Raw genomic sequence first — 20,735 nt, forward strand, 5'->3', positions numbered from 1 at the left:
TTTATTGTTTTGTTTTGACAGTCTGTTAACTAAAGGTATTGTATTTATGGCATCTTAAAGCCATGTCTCCATTAATGAACATTCTCAAGTCAAAACCACACTGTTTTTTCCTCTCATAAAGTGATTAGGGCTCACAGGTTCCCAGAAGAAGAATATTTTAAGAAACTGATAAATAAAATGTTCTGAATTCATGTTATAGTGACTAAGGCTGTCATGTTATTTTTGGGTAATTTTCTGGTTAACTTGCAGCTTTTCTTTTACACAATGTTACTTAAAAACTGAGAATTGCTGTCACGTGCACCGTCATGTTTTCAAACATATTTATTTGTTTGTAAAAAATGTAAAAGAATTGCAAGTGATAAAATAATTTGGAAACATAACAAAATGGTAAACCATTAAAGAATAGTAGGGCTCTTTTAGTACAAAACATTCAATGTCCTATAATAAAGCTTATATAATCATTTTCAAAATAGGACTTCAGGTAACTGTGCTTATCAACATCTGAATGTTTGAAATAGTGTAATCATGGTGGAAGATAAAAAGGTTAAATCCACAAGCTAATTAAAAGCTCAGTGTTTTACATCTAAACAAACCTGTAAGTCATTTACTCTGTTCTTCATAGAGTCAGACAAACAATGAAAAAGCAAACAGCATCTTTGGAAAGAATTAAAACAAACTGTTTTTAGCTTGAACGTATTGGGAAATCGGTAATGTAAATTCTGGGAAAAGTAAAGTGATGATTTGAGCAATGCATCGTCAGGAAGGATAATGAAAAAGAAAAAAAACACATTCTTGATTTCTAGTTTTATGCATCTTCCTAAACAGATATTTGTTTGCGAATAATGTACAACAGTATTACAAAAGTCAGTGGTAAGGACCATCTCTCACACCTGTGAGCCTCTGACACACAAATTTTAGTTTTGTGTTGCTGGACGTTTAAGAAACGCCCAAGAACAATAGGAAAGGAGAGACTTTATAGTCTTAAAATAAATAAAAAATGAAAACATATGACAAAAATAAATATGAAAAACGGTTGGAATCCCATGGGCGAATCAACCAAACTTTGTTCTTCATTGCGGGAGACTGAAAATGAGATGAAAGCGACAGAAATGGGAATTTCACATAGAAACCACCCTCCCAGGAAATCCACAGCAGCTGTCAGAGGCAACATCAATTACCCCTCACCATCTGACAGGGAGTACAAGAATATGAATCAGGAGAAATACGATTAGAAGAGATAGGATCTACTTAAGAAGGAAAAGAAACATAGAACAGGAGTTCCTGTGCTTTTTCTCATGCTCTGCAAGAGGGAAGATCAGCATAAATCAACTGCAACCCACTTATATATTAATTTATCTTGGATATTAATATAGGTCTCCATATGGAGAAAAAATTAGACTGGTAAGACCAAGATGCTTTTTCTTCTTCTGTCAGTGGTATTTTCATGAAAATAACCTGGGCACGCAATGTGAGATGATAGATGATGATACTGACAGTGTAAAGCATGCAGAGAAACATCACAGGTAATTTAAAAAGACAGGGGTTTAAAAAAACATCAAACGGCAAACCTGCTTTATTAAAACACATATCGCAATCAATTCCACTTGTCAGGTAATTACAATAGTGAACAAAGGAAACTGAGAAAGAGAGCTTGAAAGTCTCATTAAAGACAGTGAAAAATCTTTGTAATCACATTCCAAATACATACTGCATATATAACATTGTAAATGTACAGTAATTAGACATAAATCTAACCTTTCAGTCTGTGATCTAGTCAATATGATACCCTGTTGGGAAATGTCATTTCGTTACTCTTACTTTCCAGGTGGGATCGAGTGTGTGTGGGAGTAGTCAGAAAAACTGTATCAGAAAGAAGGGGGTAAGGTGGATAGGAGTTTTGTTAATGTTTTGGGATCACAGATCATTTACATATGAATACATTTTGAAAGACCTGATCTCAATTGCAAATAAAACATTTCCTAATCACTAAATTAAGACTCAGTGCTCTTATTCTTTCATTTCTATTACTCTGAATTCATTAGGTCAGACCAATTAGTTTTATGACCCTGAAGCTGTTATAATGGTAAAGTGATCCAGATCGCACTGTGATAGTGTATAGCAGACAAAAACAGGCCATCTCTGTCAAGCAAACAATGGTCTGTGTTGTGACGCATGCCATAGACCTGTCATGGAAGACAGTCTTCAATTTCTGCTTGATCCCAGAGGGAGAGCACATGAATATTACAGATGAAGAGCCAGGCCCTCTGAACAGTGGGCCTGGCATCTCTCTGACAGTGCAGATCACCTGAGTCTTTACACAAGGAAGTGGGTGAATATCCCTCATTAACACTGGTGCTACCACAGCTACTAATCTTGATCATTTGCTTTTCCTGCTGCTGGTACAACTTCAAAGCCTTGCATCTCTTTCTCTAGACACAGTGCATTGTTTTAAAATGAGATCATAAAGAGGATCTATTCGAAACTCAAAGGCGGTCCATGTCATTGTCCCAGAAAAAGAGTGATAAATATGCCTATTGTACAAACCAGATGAGAGCATACAATAACAGCACTTGGACAGCCTTTACAGCACATGCAACTGCCTGCTGTTCTGAGACACGTGTGTGGAAACATTACAACATGAAATTGCTGAGCATATACAACAACATTTTCTATCCTTCTGCTTTACTCCCCTCCATTGTAAAGATGGTGTCACCTGGGGGACCCGGAACACCATCTGTAGCACTGCATCTCCCTAACTCTCTGCACAGAATGGACATTAGCTAAATTAGCTAAATCATTTTGATCCATTAGATTAATGGAACTTAACCCCAGGGTCGGAAGACAAATGGCAGTCTCTTCGTGTCTTGACCCTTACTTTGCTCAGGACATTCGAACAGGTTTAAGCCAGAGAAAAATAAGTTATTTATATCAAAACAGCTTGATCAGGGTCCTGCTGTATAAATCAATCCTAGATCATCTGTTTAAATTATTTTGTGCAGTAGATATAATCTTCCTGTGTTTATTAAAGGTTTCTTCTGCATCTTTACAGATTTCAGCAGTCATCATTGTCATTGTTCATAATTTGCTCAGTTTAATTAATGCAATTGCATCAAAAACAAATATCTACAGTACATAACATACAGTGTGCGTTATGTACCAGAGGACTCCCTCTTGGCTCATACAGACAAAGCCCTGATTTTTGAAAACCCTTTTGTTACTTTTGAATACGAAGGATCGCTTTCACTCTGGATTAAGGTTAACATGATTTACAGGTTTGGTGAAAATGTCGTTTTTTTTCAACGCATTTATTTTAATTACACAGTTAAAAGGTTATTGCTCATTTTACAAAGGAAGAGAAGATTCAGTGTGACAGTCTTCCACATCAAAGGAGATTATCGAGATCTCCCAATTCTAATCTGATTGAGGACGGATCAGATCTGTGACGGAGTTCCAGGGAATGTTCTCTTTGTGAGAAATTATCAACGTGTGAAAGCAGATGGAAGTGGGCAATAAAAGAAGATTTATTTATTTCGCTTTGCTTTTTTAATTGGCTCTGGAATCTCAGAAAAAAAGGCCTGGCAGAGACAAAGATGAAGATTACAAAGACGAGAAACAACAATAAAGTTACACATGAAGTGAACATGTGAAAAGTATTATTTCTTTTTATCGACAGAAATGACATACTGCACAATAACAGTGTGAAATAAGGAGAAATGAACTGCACTCGAGAAATTGTGCCAGCGTGGTGAAGCAAACAGTTTACTGTTACATTAAAAAGTCAAGTTTTTACTTTGCAGTAGTGTTTATTCATGTTTTTAAAAAACTCACTTGATGACCTGTGACACAAATAGCTTTCCTGTATACAAAGATCCCATCAGATTAGTTTAATTCTAATTACATCAGAATTACACCATAAAGTCTTCTGTGTCACATTTAAATTCCTTCAACTCCCCAGTGTTATAAAGGAATTAGACTGGTCTGGAGCTCCAGCTGCACAAAGACTCCACCACAAGCAGCGGAGACCTGCTGGGTGGGTCTCTACTCTTGTCTCAGAGCGTACCTTGAGCTACTAAAGACATCCTTACAAACCGCAAAAGACAGAACTTTGTTGTTGTTGTTTTTTTACCTTTACTACAATGCAGAACAACAAGCAAATACCCCAAACAATTCCAGCGCATGAGAAACCGCTCCGTGACAACCGACGCTGATGGATGTCGGCACCGCCCGGGAATCAGCCATTAACAAAACAACCACAAAGGGCTCTGAGTGATGTAAACGAGATTTTAAAAGACAAACAAGCTGCAATAAAATAAACAAAAAACAGTTGCAATAGGAAGCCTGCGTGCTATACACGCAAAGATAAATATCTCCAACTCTTCTACTTGCCAAGGACTGAATACACTTGGTGCTGTTTGCCCTGGTCTGCCTTTAAGTAGCTGTTGAATTATTTTCTTAACTTTTTATTTAACGATGAAAGAATTTACAGATACAACATATACAAAGTAAAATAATTTACCACTTTCATCTTTCTTTTCATGATTATATGTTTTTAATTTGATTAACTATTCACATCATGCCAGCATAGATAGGAGGTGACATATTGAAATACAGTCAGTAAAAACACAACAACCAACCAACCACTTCATCCTCTTTCACAGAACAAAATCAGGTCTCAAGGGGGTCACAAAGCCAATCCAGGCATGCCAGTATTTGCTAAACCTTCCTGCTTGTAACCTGAGAGAAAAGGTAATCTTTTTCATTATATAAATCTCCTTCAAAATATTGATCCAGTGTTGTGCTGTTGTAGGATCTTTAGTAAATTACTTTCTCGTGATAGTTTTCTTACTGGTAACTAAAATAATTCCTAGGATGTATCCATCCTTTACTTCCAGGTTGCCAAAAGTACGATTACCCAAATGCATAACAAAGAAATGAAAGTAGCGGTTGAATTCTGAGATTAAATTGGCTGTTGTTGCTGTAAGAAGAAGGGAATGCTAATGCAGTCTATGTGGGAACTCTCCTCAACCCCAATAATTTTATGTTCTGTGCTCTCTGGACTTGTCTCTGGCACTCCATGTCTAGACATACACCAACTGTGGGACCTCTTCCCCTCCATTTTAAGACCATGCCTCTGAAAACTGAGATGACTTCACAGCAGTCAATAAACGCCTGGTACTTTATTTGTTTAGCAGTTAAGCTCCAGATGTTTTAATTAAAGTGACGAACACCAGCTTAGGTTTCATTTAAGGGAACGAAATGTAACAATCTCCCGTGCTTTTTATTTCTTTCCGGCAGTAATAGAGCACCACATAAATGTCTCTCCTTGACTACATGTCATGTTGCATGATAAGATGGCCACATGAAATTTAAATGCCACAGCAGGGTGTGCAGCCAACATGAAGTCTGAGCACCTGATGTAGGAAGAGGGCTTTGATATGCTTTAGACACACAGAAGGTTATTTTCTCAAATATTTCCCCTAATCCCAAAGAGAAGAGAACAAGATAGGACAGATGGCTCCATTAAAGCTAACCATTGTCCACTTTTGCCAGGTTTGTACCTAATTTTCACAAGCAACTATCCTATTGCTTCTACTTTGTTTTTTTCTATTGTTTCTGCTGAGTTTTCAGTGTTGACCACACTACACTACATTTCAGTGTACAGCGACAGCGTACAGTGACAGCTGTACCCCTCTCTGGGAACTTTCAGTGTCTGTCTAGAGAAGCCTTGATTTTTCGTTTTTTACCGAGTTGCTTGAAAGCAGGCTCTTGCGGCACAAATCCATATTGAGAATGTCCTTAAACCACAGGTGTTGGGGTTAGGCTCAGTCGCCCAAAGCTTTCAGCAAAATGCAGACCCCGGTAACTTCCTGGGTGCCTGCCAGTCTGCAGTCAGATGCCCTCCAATTGGTGCTCAGAGTCTGTGCATCTCTGCAGTGCTTGTCAAAAGTTGACAAAACATCTCATTAGTTTAAACATCAATTAGTTACAGCAGGAGTTGTTGAATGACTGCTGATTGAAACATTGGGACACTGAATTCATTCCCTGCTGGCCTGCAAAGGATTATCCCAGTCCATTAGCCAGAATGTTTAAGGCTGTTACATGGACTTCCCGACCTACAGCTATATTACACATTTACCTCGCTTTGACGATTTTGTTCCCATGTTTTTCTCTATGCTTCACCATTAGAGCAAGTGACCATGCTGACCATGTGAACAGAAACTATTCCACTTCCTGGCCAAGGGCGTTCTCAGGGATGTGCTGTACAGTTGTTAACACGTTGTCACTCCGTTACGTTCTGTCCTGTTATGTTTTCTTTTTATTGGTTGTTCTCTTCTTTCCATGCCTTGCCCACTGTTTCACATCGACGTGTGATACTCTTGCTCAGATCATAACAGCAAAAGAGATTCTGCTCTTAGCTGACTCATAAGGTTAAATCAAGGATTACTATTATTAAACATACAGTTTCTCTCACTTAGTCTGATACCTCCCCAGGTGGGAAGTTGAAAATATCAGTGGTTTCCCACTAGTTTCCCACTCCTATCCCATACTTTGAACTATTATTGGAATACCTCTATACTTCATAATTGCTGGTAATTTGGGATATTAATAATTAATAATAATTTGTGATTAACTTGTTCTGGTCCTTTTTATACGTCTGCTGCTTAGATCCGACATCTGTGCTGGCAGAGTGAGTACCTATCATTTCTCTCAGACAGTAAAGATCTGTGTGGTATTCTGTGGGCAAAGTGCAATAAAAGTGCAGCAATATGATAAAAGAACATAGAAATATGATAAATAGAAAATTATAAAACATAAAGCATTGATAAAGTAAAACAGACTTGTCATGTCCTGATTAAGGCTTTTGCATGATAGTGACATTGACAGCATCTAATGCAAAAACCTATTGAAATATCTATAGCATGTAAGGTAAATGTATATTATACTGTATATGGCATGTACTGTATAAGTAAAGTATCTGTAAAAATATCTTAGAGCATTTACATATTTTTAACAGGTGCATTTGCCACCAAATTAAGAAATCACAACTTATCCTTTCAAAATAATGTTTTCTTCATTTCATTGATTTCTTTTATGCAAAAAATAAAATACCGTCACGAGTAAATTGGTGTCCAAAGCTGCACTTGGGTGAAGGGAGTTTGATCAGTGTCTTGAGCAAAGAATCTCCACATGATTGCTCTGCCTGTTCAGCCTCAGAGATCCTCTGCAGAAAGGGCAAGACTGGGAACTGAGATATCTTTGTATTCTGGTGCTGCAGTCTTGAACCATGCAGGCCTTTTGAGGAGAGAGGATGCCATAAGACGTACTGTAGCTCCCTATCTCTGATATCAGGACAGACCCTGCTGGAGGACTGGAGCTTTTCTAAAGGCTCTTTGTCTGTTTTTGATGTTCAGAAACTAGAACTGAACTCTGGAGGTCTGTGGGTGATGCTGTTCAGAACTGAATGTTATCATTGCTTGTTTCTGCTAATTTCAGAGGGGGTTTGCTGTTGTAATCTAATTCTCTTTAGATTTCAAATCTGGAACATAAATACAAATAGAATTACATTCTGGGTCTCTTCTTCAACTAAACGTAGTCCCTTTGGGTTGTAAGCTGTTGAAGATTAATTTTCCTATTTTGATTAAATTATATTAAAAGGGACTGACTGTCTTTACAGCAATTGAAAGAGTTCAGGTGAGGTCCAGTGAAAGACAGACACAAAAGCAATAAGCACTCAGGGAGTTTACAGTTTCACAACTGCTGATGGGACCAGGGAATGTGTAACATAATTGAAATGAAGGATTGGTTACATACTGACATCATCGTATTGAAATGTAAGTCATTAAATATCAAACTCCTTAGAGACTACATAATGAGCGAGCACTGGCTGTGGCACCTAATATTCTCAAAAAGTCTGAAACTGGATCAGCAGTTATTTATTCTGTACAATTTATTCTCACAACACCATATCCAGATCTGGATAATAAACAGTCTAAGGATGTTTCTGTTTATACACCTGACTGGCCAAGTTTCTAAAATCAGATTGAAACCAGCCATGTGTGTGTGTCATGATAATAAGCTCTTTAAAGATTCTCTATCTGCTGTGTATCTCATCACTCAACATTTGGAGATTTTCTAATCTCCACTTTCTCAGAGAGGAGCACTAACCTGAGTGTGACCTGGAATAATGTCATTGTTCTCCTCAGTTATGCTGTGGAACTGGAGCTGCTGTTTGAGTGACTCATGATGTCATTATCTGCTGTAAAGCCTGTGTGTAGGCCCCAGGTGAATATCCCACCGAACTGAAGCCATGTCGGAGGAAAAATGCCTTATTTCCTACACTGACATATAGTTAAAAGAAACGTCTGTAATGGGAGTCTGTATCTTATTGTTCAGTGTTTCACACTTGAACTCACGGAATCCTTAATCACAGAAAGACGCATTCTGGCCAAGGGCTAATTATGTGTTCAGTTCCAAAAATAATAGGCAAGCACTTTCACAAAGCCCCGAATCAGGCTGTTCCTGAGGGGTCTGCAAAAATACTCTGTGCTGTGCAGTCTGAGCTTTTTTGATTCAGATGTGTGGAGTTCAATCCTGGGTTACATCACGAGTGTGACCCAGGATTGGTTGTTAGGCTATTACAAAGATCAGGACAAATGTTAAGAGCACATATTTGGGCTGATATCTCTAATAAAACTAATACCCAATTACCTGTATATGGTTCCATAGGCATCTCAACCAACCGAACTCCCCTCACAATGAGACTGAGACTCCCTAGAAGGTGGCACACAATTGGTGGAGGGATGGAATGAATTGGCTCAGGTCATCTCAGATCCAAGCTAAACAGTCTCTGATGACTTGCAAGGTGCCTGCGGACTTGAGGTGATATCATGGGGGACACGCCTCTCCTCCAACAGGATCCGAAGCTGTTTCATGTTGCTTTGGAGCCTGTAGCCCATCAAAAGAGCAGGGGCTCAAAGGACGGGTTGGGGGAGCCTCTCCATCTGTCATCCTAAATTATACGAGCATCTAATGAAAACCAACTGGTGAATCTAATGTCTCATTTTAGGAAACAAAATATGAAACTTTGCTGAACAAAATTAACTTAAAAGTCTGACTTCGGACTTTGGGAGGAAACCCTGACAAACACAGATAGAACATACAAACTCCATGCAGATAGCATCCTGGAATTGAAGTCAGGGTCCAGGAAAAAGGAAAAGAATGCGGGCTCAAGGTGTATTTTGTCCATATCCCAGTCTCGTTAAACAGGCAGCCACTCGGTCATAAAGCTGGAAGATCGGATTTGACATCAAGTCACCCGTGAGGAATTTACAGAAATAACACAGACTTTATCTGAGGTATCAAATGACGCGATTCACAGCAGTATAAACAGACACTTGGAGCCGTGCCTCAGCAGGCTGGTGCTGGACCCGAGGCCTGCTCTGCAGCCCCTCCGCTCTGCCCCTGTGACCTTGGCACTGAGCACCATCGCTACCATATATCAGCGCAGTGCTGCCACGTCTGCCGCCATTTTGTGCTTCCTCTCCCTTCTGTTGATGTTTTAGCAGCCCTGGAACTCCTTCAGGAACCTTCTCAAGATTCCAAAACAATCCCAGGAACGCCTCTTCTGAAGAACACATTTGTCAAATTGATTTTATTTTTAAGCTTTTGCCTCCTAGGGTAAAATACAAAAACAAAGAGGATATATCAGATTATTGTGATCCTCTGGGTATAGTGTAACGGTGGTGGAATAGGTTCTCAAAATATATTGTAGTTAGCAAACTGAACGCTTTGGTTACGAGTTATGTTAAGTGGGTTTGTCCTGTCTTTCCATTAACTCTTTGTCTAACTGTTAAAGCAAGTGGGTGAGGCAATAGTTGTCATAGAATAGGAATTGTAATGGGAGGAAAAATGGTTTGGTTGACCTTATTGGTCCCAAATTCTGATGCTATGACAGAATTCCTGAATTCCACCTGACTTACCGGCGAATCTCTATATTAAAGGCACAGAGAAAGGGCAGGAGTGGGTTAAACATGCTTAGTTTTTGGAAATAAAACGTTTGACCAGAAATTAAATCAAAACTGCTTGCTGGGATAGATTCCAGCTCCCCCGCCACCCTGAATTGCAAGAAGCAGTTAGTAGATGGATTAAATCAAAACCAGAAAAGTAAATTCAGTGTCCTGTAGGATGGGACATTAAGTGATACAAATTCAGTGTTAATATGCATGCAGACTCTCTTAATTTCGATGGATTGTGTCCATTTTCAGCTATTTTCTTATCAAAGTGAATTCCTATTCTATCATAATAAATGAGCTAGCAAAACAACTGTGAAAGTTCAAAGTGTTAGTTTATAGATGTGTTCCAGACCCTAGGAAGCCAAAATTAGAACAGAAATGTGAATTGTTGTTAAAAGGGTAGACTGCAGACTTCAAACTGTGTTCACAGTGCCCATGGTTGCGGTTTTGAAACTGTGGCCACCTGGACCCTTATTTGCCATTGAGCTTGAACGTCAGGATATCCCCAAGGTGACACCACTGGTGCTTTTAAGTCTCGGCAGTTTAAATCTATAGGTATTTTGTGCCACTGTGTGCTTGGGTGGGTGGTGTTATTGAAATATTCAGAAAAAGCATTGTTTGGAAAGTCAATATTCAAAACAAAGGAGAAATTGGGAGATAAAGAATTATTTTATGGTTTGGGCAAGCCTTTAAACTGAAAAGACCATAGACATTTCTTCACTTTGCCAAGATTTCACATACAGCTTCCTGCATCTCTGCGTATCATGGAGCCAACACACATACACCTCTCTCGATGCATTAAATTCCAGTGCTGGCTTTGGGAAGTTACAGAACTCTTGAGATTCACATCGGATAATTAAAAAGAAGAAATCAACGAAAGCAGGACTTGCATAACTGAATTGGTTCTGCGTCATTTGCAACAAAAATTACTTTCACAAGACATCTGCTACCCTTAAGCAGAGGAAAAGAGAACATCTGGATAATATCCCTAACCTGCACTACTCCAGCGTTCTGCCTGTTATTTTATTATAGAGATAGCAGGAGTTTCACTGCTGCCTCACAGAACTGTCAAAAACATCTGGCACCTTGACAGCAATACAATATCACAGTCCTGCAGCTCTGAAAATCCCGAAGATAGGAAAAATATTCAGATGAGAGGTTGTCCTGACAGCTCTGAGCTGTGAAGTGACAGTGCTGCCCTGTAAGAGCAGTACAGGTTTTTACCTTATATGACTGTTTGATTTAGAAAGCAGGTTGGAAAAAAGGGCGAAACAAGAAAAATGAAAAGGAAAAAAAATCAGTACTCAGATTTGGGCATCATCTGCTATGAGTTAGGGACCAGGTAATCTATTTTATCAGGTCTGGAAAATATTGGACCATCTTATCTTTTGTTTTGCTTTCTTCCCGTTTCCAACTAAAATAACCGCAGGGAGTATTTACTGTACTTAAAAATACCATTGGTGCCTGACTTCCCCAGGGCACTGAGACAGGAGACGGGCTGTGACTTGAGCTCTCTCTCTGCAGCCAGAGACAGGAACTGGCTTGGGTTTTGCTCATTTACCAGCTCAGTCCTGCATGTGTTGTGTGAGTTGAGGTGTTAAAATGACTCGGGTGACACATTCCTCTTTGACGACTATAATTCCTGTTTCAACAAACAACACATTCTCAAGTGAAATAGTGACACAGTCTTGATGTAGATTTCTCTTTCCGTTGCTGGTGATGTTTGCACAATCTTCCGCCAGTGTGGGAGAATTTGAGGCACATCAAGCAGGAAGAGATGATTCAAAGTGGCGTGTAGGAGGCACTGGCTTTGGTGCACACCTCAGCTTGGTTCGGCAATCTGAACCTCAAAACTGACATAACGGAGGCAAGGGGATGAAACAGATCAAGAGCTCCCCAGCTCAGGGCTTTGATCTTTGAAAACGAATCTGTGAGCAGTTTCGGAGAAGATTGCATTACCAGGAAAGAGTGAGCTCAGCAGATGCTGGGTCTGCTCATACTTTTCTTTCAGGTAGAACATTCATTTCATCACTGCACTCCTCCTGACTTATTATAATGGATCAGAAGAGAGAGAGAGTGAGGAGAGCAACAGTATGTTAGCCGGTATATCATCACAATGTATATCATTACATTTAGTACAGCTGGGGACCCTCTTTGTGATTGCTCTTTTAACTAACCTGCCTTGCTGATCAATGCAATGTCATCGAGACTGTCAACAGGAGCTTCCTGTCTCCTTAGAGTGGAAGAGATCCTTAAGAGGTTTTTCTCCTGCTCTCATTCCCATACGAGGCAGCGGGTCCCTTAGGAGTTCTGATGCACAGTCATCCTGAAATCAAAAGAGAAATAGTACTCAGAAACCACAAATGATTAAAGGCGCAACCTCTTCTGGAGTTCAAGGTGTAATTGGAAGCCTCACTTGGAAGCTGACCAAGAGAAGGAGGAGATTCATGAAGTCTGCACACAGGTCTTCTTCTTCTCAGTTGCTTCACAGGCTCAGGCCACTCAAGTGCACAACGTACAGACTGCTGCTGTTAACCCTGAACAATTTTTGGAATTTACAGCAGAGGTATTCACAGTTCTTTCTTGAAAGGGGTATAAGGATGGTGGAAGAAAATGTTAGCGTTGCTCTTGATGTTTGGCTCTATGTTCATTTCCAGATTCTACAAAACCCCTTGTAATCAGTATCCTGCTTTATGGCATTCTCATCTAGCTCTCACACAACAGGGTGTTTATAAAGCTAGTTTCAGAACTAAGCTCTCCATTTATCATGAGGTGTAGCACAAAATATTGAAACCTGCAAAAATAAACTATTAAAGTAAAGCAGGCTGTTTTAGTTGGAAAAGAGCCTTGCCACTGTAAACACAAAGTCAAATGTCTATGTTAATCTTCATGATGGGTAGCAGGGAGGCCATCTTAGGTGTCTGTCTGTGTGGAGGTTGCACATATTTTATTTGGGTGGTATTTACCTGATGCTCTGCCTTCCTCTCACCTCCCAGAAACACGCAGGAGACATTGACTGATTTCTTCAGTTTGTCCCCCAGAGGGTCTGCCCCAAGATGAAGGTGGCCAGTTTTCTATTCATAGCGTGCCTATGAGCTTGTAGGCTGTCCCTCAGTGCCTTTCTTCCCTATAGTCAGCTGTGGCTATAGGTTTGCATGAGTGGAATTCTTTGAAGGATCGTGTATTACCACTGTAAGTAGAGGATTATAAAGTCAGGAGGTAATCATCTGCCAGAGAGCCAGAGCATATTCTTGATCATTAACCTTAAAAGGCCGGTTTTTACAGTCTCCCAGTCTGTAGAAGATGTCGAAAAAACACTCTCTTCACTTTTTAGTAATAAAGATACACTCTGGTTTCCTCCTAATGTAAAAAGTCAGATTTTTTAAAGGGAAAGCTTTTAGCTTTCCAGTCACATGGATTAATGTGCAGCAATTGGATTATGAGCAAAAAAAAATACTTGATATGAAGAGGCTAACCAAAAACTCTTTCTTCTCCACAATCAGATTAGTGCCGCATATTGGCAGCAATTACACTGTTGTTTGTGGCTGGCCAGTTTGACTTTTATTAGTTAAACAAATTTGAAGAAAGTTTGTGGTTTTGACCTTTTTGCTGCATTAAGGCACAACAGGAGGCAGCATGGGCCTGAGGTAGATAAGTACAATTGAAATGGCAGACTCTGCCATGAACCTTATCAGCAGCAGAAGCCCAGAATGCTCTCGATTTAAAGGAACAGTAGTCATGCCTTCACCTGCCTTTGCTGGTTTTCTGGGCTCACGCTTTGAAAGAAAGAATTTCCAACACCCAGGATGCCAAAGCCAAACATGTTGAGGAACATTTCAATTAGCTGTGCGTATGTGTTTTAAACTGACTTTAAAACATCCACGCTTGAGAATTACATTATCATCATCACAAGGATGGGACTGGCTCAGTAATGCCTCCTAAAACTCCAGAACACCTTCTGAATTATTTTGAAGTGTCGTTTTGCAATATCAGATATGGGTTTGAAGTGCTTTAGCAAAATAAATAATCAGATGCCACACAATTTCTGTATACCTGCAGAAAACCTCTGCATCCTTAGATTGTTTCACCCAGAGGACGCATGATGATGATAATAATAATAATAATAATAATAATAATAATAATAATAATAATAATTGCTTACACTTATATAGCGCTTTTCTGGACACTCCATTCAAAGCGTTTTACAGGTAATGGGGATCCCCTCCACCACCACCACTGTGCAGCCCCACCTGGATGATGCGACAGCAGCCATAGTGCGCCAGAACGCTCACCGCACATCAGCTCTCAGTGGGGAGGAGAGCAGAGTAATGTAGCCAATTCAAAGATGGGGATTATTAGGAGGCCATTATTGGTAAGGGACAATGGGAAATTTGGCCAGGACACCGGGGTTACACCCCTACTCTTTTTGAGAAACGCCCTGGGATTTTTAATGACCACAGTGAGTCAGGACCTCGGTTTTACGTCTCATCCGAAGGATAATAGAAATGGATGGGACCAGACAAGGAAGTCTTGTGCACAACAAAGGTGAGTCAGAAGAAGTGCAGAGGAATTCACACAATGAAAGGCCCTGTACAAACACGGTCTGTTACCTCTCTACTGGCAGGTAAAAAAATGCAGAAACAAAGGTTTTGGGAAGGATATAAGAGCCTTGAAGGTGGTGAAACCTGACTTAGACTTTTTTCTGAACAGCCCTGTTGAGGTGGAGAATCTGAATGAAAAGCAGCAGGACTTGCAGAGCTGAAAGCCTGTGATGATTCCTAGAGATCTCTTTCTTGTCTAGTATAAAAATACCATCTCAAACCCCAATCTCAGTCTCCCGACAAACAAACAAAGAATACCGGTGGTCCTTTAAGAAAAGGTGCAACAGTCAGGCAAGCTGAGTGGCGCAACAAGAGACACAAAAATCAACAGAACCCGAAATTATAAACTGAAGCTGGGAAACCACTGAAACCCACGAGAGACTGCCAACGCAGAGATCAATCCCAGCAGATTAAAGGTTTAAACTCCTCAAGCTGAGACCTTCTGGAAGCAGATTAGCAGAGTAAAGGGAGATTCATTGTCAGCGGTTGGTGTGCAGTGTGGGAAATCTTGCCCAGGGGTGTTGAACTAATGGTGCTCTTCTCAGTTTCCTGTCACAGCTCGTTTCATTTCTGTCCTTCTGTTCTTTCAACACCCACCTTTGATTCGGTCACTGGGGACATCAGGCAGCTTCTTACCTGCGTTGTGTTTTACTGCTGTATAGTGTCAAGAAAGAAGAGTGATTGGAAAGTCAAAAAAGGTTGCTTGAATTGCTAATTACCAGCTAAAGGTACAACTGCTCTTGAGTTTTATATCAGAGAAAAAATTAGATCAATGTCAGAATAAGAAACTCAGATAGACAGCTGAGAACATGTAAAGGTACCAAAATAAAGGTACCAAAGAACACTTACACATTTGCTATTTTTACCCCACTGGAATGTCACTATAGTGAAAACACATATTGAGTAATGAAAATCTAGGAGATCTTCATTCATTAGGAGATCAATGCCAATAATTGCGTAAATTGTCACTTTAGCACTGACAGGCTGAAAGTACATAACCTTTTTAAGTCTTGAACAGAGCAGGCTACAAATGATTCAAAGCCCTCCAAAGCATGGACAAAGTCAACCACGTGGACTTCTTCAGAATAAGCAACGCAACCAGAGGAGTGAATTTAATACTGAGAACACCAGGCACTTGTGGGAGGGACTGTGAAACAAGCTACCCAGCTATGTTGTTGAAGCCGATATCCAGGGTTCATTCAAAAAAAGAAAGAGATCTTCAGATCAATCATCTACTATCTCCCGAATGGGTTAGAAGGTCTGAATATCCTTCTCTCCGTTGTAATGTGCTGTACTATGTAAACTGTTTTCTCTACAGGAAAGCAAAAGTTTAGACATCATGCTGAAGTCATTGACTAAATTAGTACACATTTGTAGCATATCCCTCTTATACTTTTTAAACTGCTCTTATCGAATCCGCACGACCAATCTGCAACCTGTACCAGAACCCAGTTGCAGCTGGTGAACAGAAGACAGCCATGTTGCTTTGGATTCATTCCAGCAGGGGAAGGGTTAAGGGGTTGACTGTCAGCATGAACAATTATTGCCCACCATTACGCCAACCTCAGGAATGGGACACAGAGTAAGAAATATTGCACATCGACCTATTGCTTCCAATTTGTGGCTGCATGTCATTTAAATCACTTAACAAGGTCGCTGTAGTGAACCGCTGGAGGAGTGTGCTGTCACAATGATAAACAGACATGGCAAGAAAGAATTAATCTCACCATTCCTTAATACATTGCAAACATTTGCCTCCAGCATCCCAGTGGACAGTCCCTGGACTGACCCGGAAAACCAACTTCATTCCTTCTCGCTCCCATTGCAGCACTTTTTCAATGGCCCACTCCTTCTAAGTTGAAATTCTCTGGAAGATTTTTCCCTGCTCCTGACATGAGCAAAATCCGCAGGTCTGTGCCTGTTGATTTCAGCTAGCTGTACACATCCCTCTGCAGATATTTCTGTCACCTTTCTTACAATACTTCACATTCAAGTCATTCAAGTAGTAAGTATGTATACTTCACATTCTATGCAGGAGTGTTTGCTGTTACATCTTTGTCGATGGGTTCTGCGCTGATTTGGAAGATGTTCCTATTTGTTTCTGACATGTTCAGTCTCCCACTGATAAAGCAAGCAGTGACACTTGTCCAGTCTGGAGGGTGCTCATGTATTGTATGCAGGAGCTCTCTGCCTCTGTGGATGTGGGCTTGAGGTCAAAAATACCCTCCTATAAACCCTAACTAATCAATGGAAGGTAAAGAACTGAAGCATACTCACTTGCATTTTTATTTTCCATTTCTACCTGCTGTAATGGACACACTATACATATTAACAAGCAATGCCAAGTTGTACGTTGTCTAGTTTTCCTTTCAGTATATATCTCATGTGTCCAGTATATATGCGTTCTCCAAACAATAAAGCAGTAGGAAAACAATTTGCTATAGGAATACAAAATACTGTGAATGCTGTACCCTAGTACTCTAGCATTAGACTTGTCAAATAATGTTTTACTGTTATTTGACAAGTCTAATGGTAGAGGTACTCTACCTGTTACCTGTTCATGGAGAGCAATTCAAAAGACAAGACACCCAGCAGGTGTCAGTCTGAATCTGACAGAGACCATTACATCAGATCCTGTGGAGCCCCAGGCCAGTTATTTTTATAGGTCACTTTAAATCACCTGCTATTTAAAGATTAGGAACACCTCTTTATGCATTTGATCAATTAATGAAATCATGTTTCAAAGAAGTGAATTCAGGTTTTTGGTGGCTGAAAGATTCAGAGTCAGATTTTTGTTACAAATAATCTCTCTAGATTACTTAATTTAATACATCACCTATTTAATTGATCACAGAAAATGAGGATTTAAAGGCTACATATAAAACCTGCCAGACTGGGGATCTCTGAGACTAGGCATGGAGACTCTGGTTCCAGAATCTAGACTAGTTCTTCTCATTCACATGCTTTGTGAAATGTGAAATGGGAGGACTGTCAATCACAGAGTTTTTCCCACACCCAAGAATTTGAATTGTCTAAAATTGGAAGGGACATTACTTTAAATCCTAGTGTTTCATAAAATGTGAAACTTTCTCTTGTGTCATAATAGGATGTACTTTAACATGTTTGACCCCACTCACATATGCTTCCTCCTTATTTTGTGGTTCCCTTTGCAGTCATACTCCAATATGAGTAATTCTGTACTTAATTTGACTTTGATTTATAAAGCAAACCAGCTGTCTAATAGGGCAATTCATCCTGACTTTTATCATACAAACTAAACACTATGGATATTCCCTCTGTTACCAGAGTGAATACTGCCAGCATAACATTAGAGTTATTAATGTTTCTATAATCCCTACAACACAGGCCAACTTGCGCAGTTATCCTAATTATACTGATGTCCCAAATACGCACTAGGGTGTTAGAGAGCCTCCACGTTCTGCACAAGTTCAGTGAACAATGAACTGTACTGTTAGAATGAGCAGAAACACCAGGGAGAAATGACGTATATTGTGTTGTGCAAACTGTTAACAGCAGTTACAGTATATCATATTTTTGGAATATTTGTTTTACATTTTATTAAAAAAAGAACTACAGCAACCATTTCCTCCATTTAATATCAAGAAATGTCATATCTATCATCCAATTCTCCTCTAGACTGCTTCAGTGAGGCTCAAGTATATACTATATGGCAAGCTTTGGTTCTGCTTTGTGGAAGAAAACAATTTGGACTAATAGTCCAAGAAGTGTTCAGGATCCCAGGCTCATTCTTATGGCAGGCTGGGAGAACAATCAGGGGCTGTGGCCAATTATCCTTCATCAGGAAGAGCCCCAGTTAGCACTAACCCCAAGAAAGGTATGGAGAAACTCCAGTGGCTCCAACACATGCTGACCGCAGACAACAGCAGCACAAAACCAGCCCAGAGTGCAGGAGCGAGGTGAGGCACGCAGGGGATTAAAGGCAATAAAAAAAAAAAGTGACAGACAGCAGAAAGCCTTCCATGGAGGCAGCTGAAAGGCAGGGTCAGGCCTGGCAAAGGAAAGAGCTGCGCTCAGCAAAAAGACAAAACACTAAAATCGAAGCCTCACAGGCCACACAGAAATAAAACGGCTCTATGTTGACCGCATCATGCCGGGCTGGGGAGGTTTGTGTGACAGGATTGCTCTATGAAGACTCCCGAGCAGAATACTCACTCCTAACACTCGAGACTCCATTTCTCACACAGGTTTAATGCTCAAACGAGCAAAGCAACAGCCGGGTCTCAAGAAAGCCCATCCGCCGACTATATTCACCCATCTTCTTAATGGTGTGAATATGGTCTCTCATCTGGAGTGGATTGCTAACCTTTTCCCTTAATTATGGCAAAAAGCGGAAAACTGAGAATTTTGGTCTCATTGCTTGTTGGGATTGAATAGGTTAGGAAGGAAATTATTTTAATTCTTGGGAACTGTGTGCAAATTTAGATGCAAAGGCTTGTTTTTGATCGTGGGATTGTGCTGTATTATCGTAAGAGCAGTCCTGGGAAATTTGGTCCTATTTGATTGGCTCCACTAGTCAAATCTTGACTGGAAATCCTGCCTGTCCCAGTCTTTTGGATCAGGAAATTCAGGATGGTCTTTGGAGTGGTATTGTAATGAAATGTGCAAATGCTTCATCCTGTTTCTCATACTGAACATAACTGTTGAGGTATATTGAGAAAAATGAACATAAACAATGTAGAGATGTGTGAACAAATTTTTTTAGTACACGTCGGCACTGGTTAATCCATGGTATGATGTTACGTTTATAAGTCCTTGGTATGGATGATACATCAGAATGGACTGAGAAAAGGTATCTTTTTTGCTGTAGAAGACTGTTCCGGTACCATAGTCTGTATTAAAGAAATTACTGTTTGCCACATCCCATATGATTGTGTCCTCACTCCACCTTCCAGACACTTTTTCTTAATTACAGTGTTTGTATTCTGTCACCTTGACGTGTTGGAATAATACTCCTTTCTAATCGAAGGCCTGAGGACAACACTTGAATGTTCTCCCAGTTGCACCATGAGAAAAACATCAGGGTGGCACCCGACCAGCGTGCCTGCTGCCAGTCTATTTGTCCTCCTGTAAGACGTCTCGTAATAAAAGATCATGGAACTATCCAACCATTAAGATGCCCTTAGACCAGGGGTTCCTCGGCGTGGTCCTGGGATCTCCACACCTGCTGGCATTCATCGCACAAACCCCCAACTGAACCAACCTGGTTTTTTCTACTCAAAGGCTGGCAGTTTTGCTACTTAAGAGACCTGGTAGCTAAGACACCTCCTACATGTCTAGGACCTGAAAACAATTAAAGAGTTCAAATTAAACCAGTAATTAGGTCTCTTAAATGTCCGATTATTTGATCGAGAGCTCGGGTGTAACAAAACCAGCTCGTGTGTCCCTCTCCAGGACGAAGACAGGGAAGATAGGGAGAGTATTCTTCCTGTCAAAGATAGGACAGTCTGCTCCAACCTAAGATGAATAGAACCTGTTTTCAATTAGTTTGATAACTATGCCACGCTAAATTAAGAATTATATGTTCTGGGTCAGTGGATGTTTAACATCTACATTAAGAATCAAAGATCCCATTTAATACATTACTTGCAAGATTCGTTCCCCTAACTTCTTAAAAAATAAAAAAGCAACCTTTTATGTAAGTTAATGTAACTTTAATGGTTTACTTTTTAAAAGTAATTGCTTAATTTTCACATGCGCTCACCTAACCTTTTAAGATTTATGACACTGGGCTTATCCACTATTATGGAATAAAATGTAGGATTTTTGGTAAGCTAGAATTAGATTTCGATTAAGTTTCTAGACCAAGAACTTGATCAGAAAGTTTTTTTCCCCCTAGCTAGACAGAATATAGCATAAAATAATTGGTGAAAAATAAAGGCATTTTGAAGCGTTGAAAATTCTATCTTTTAACCAAAAAACATGCCAATTCCTCCACCTCCAGATTGCTGCCTCACGTGAAAAGCTGGACAATGTTTTCATTTGCACCCCCAAAAAATAAATGAAGATAAGGGTGATATTTTTACAAAAAAGTGAAAAGAAAAACAGTTCTAAAAACTCTGCAAAATCCAGAAACAGATCA

This window comes from Lepisosteus platostomus, chromosome 20 (genome assembly GCF_059453375.1).
Source record: "Lepisosteus platostomus isolate fLepPlt1 chromosome 20, fLepPlt1.hap1, whole genome shotgun sequence".
Classification (NCBI taxonomy): domain Eukaryota; kingdom Metazoa; phylum Chordata; class Actinopteri; order Semionotiformes; family Lepisosteidae; genus Lepisosteus; species Lepisosteus platostomus.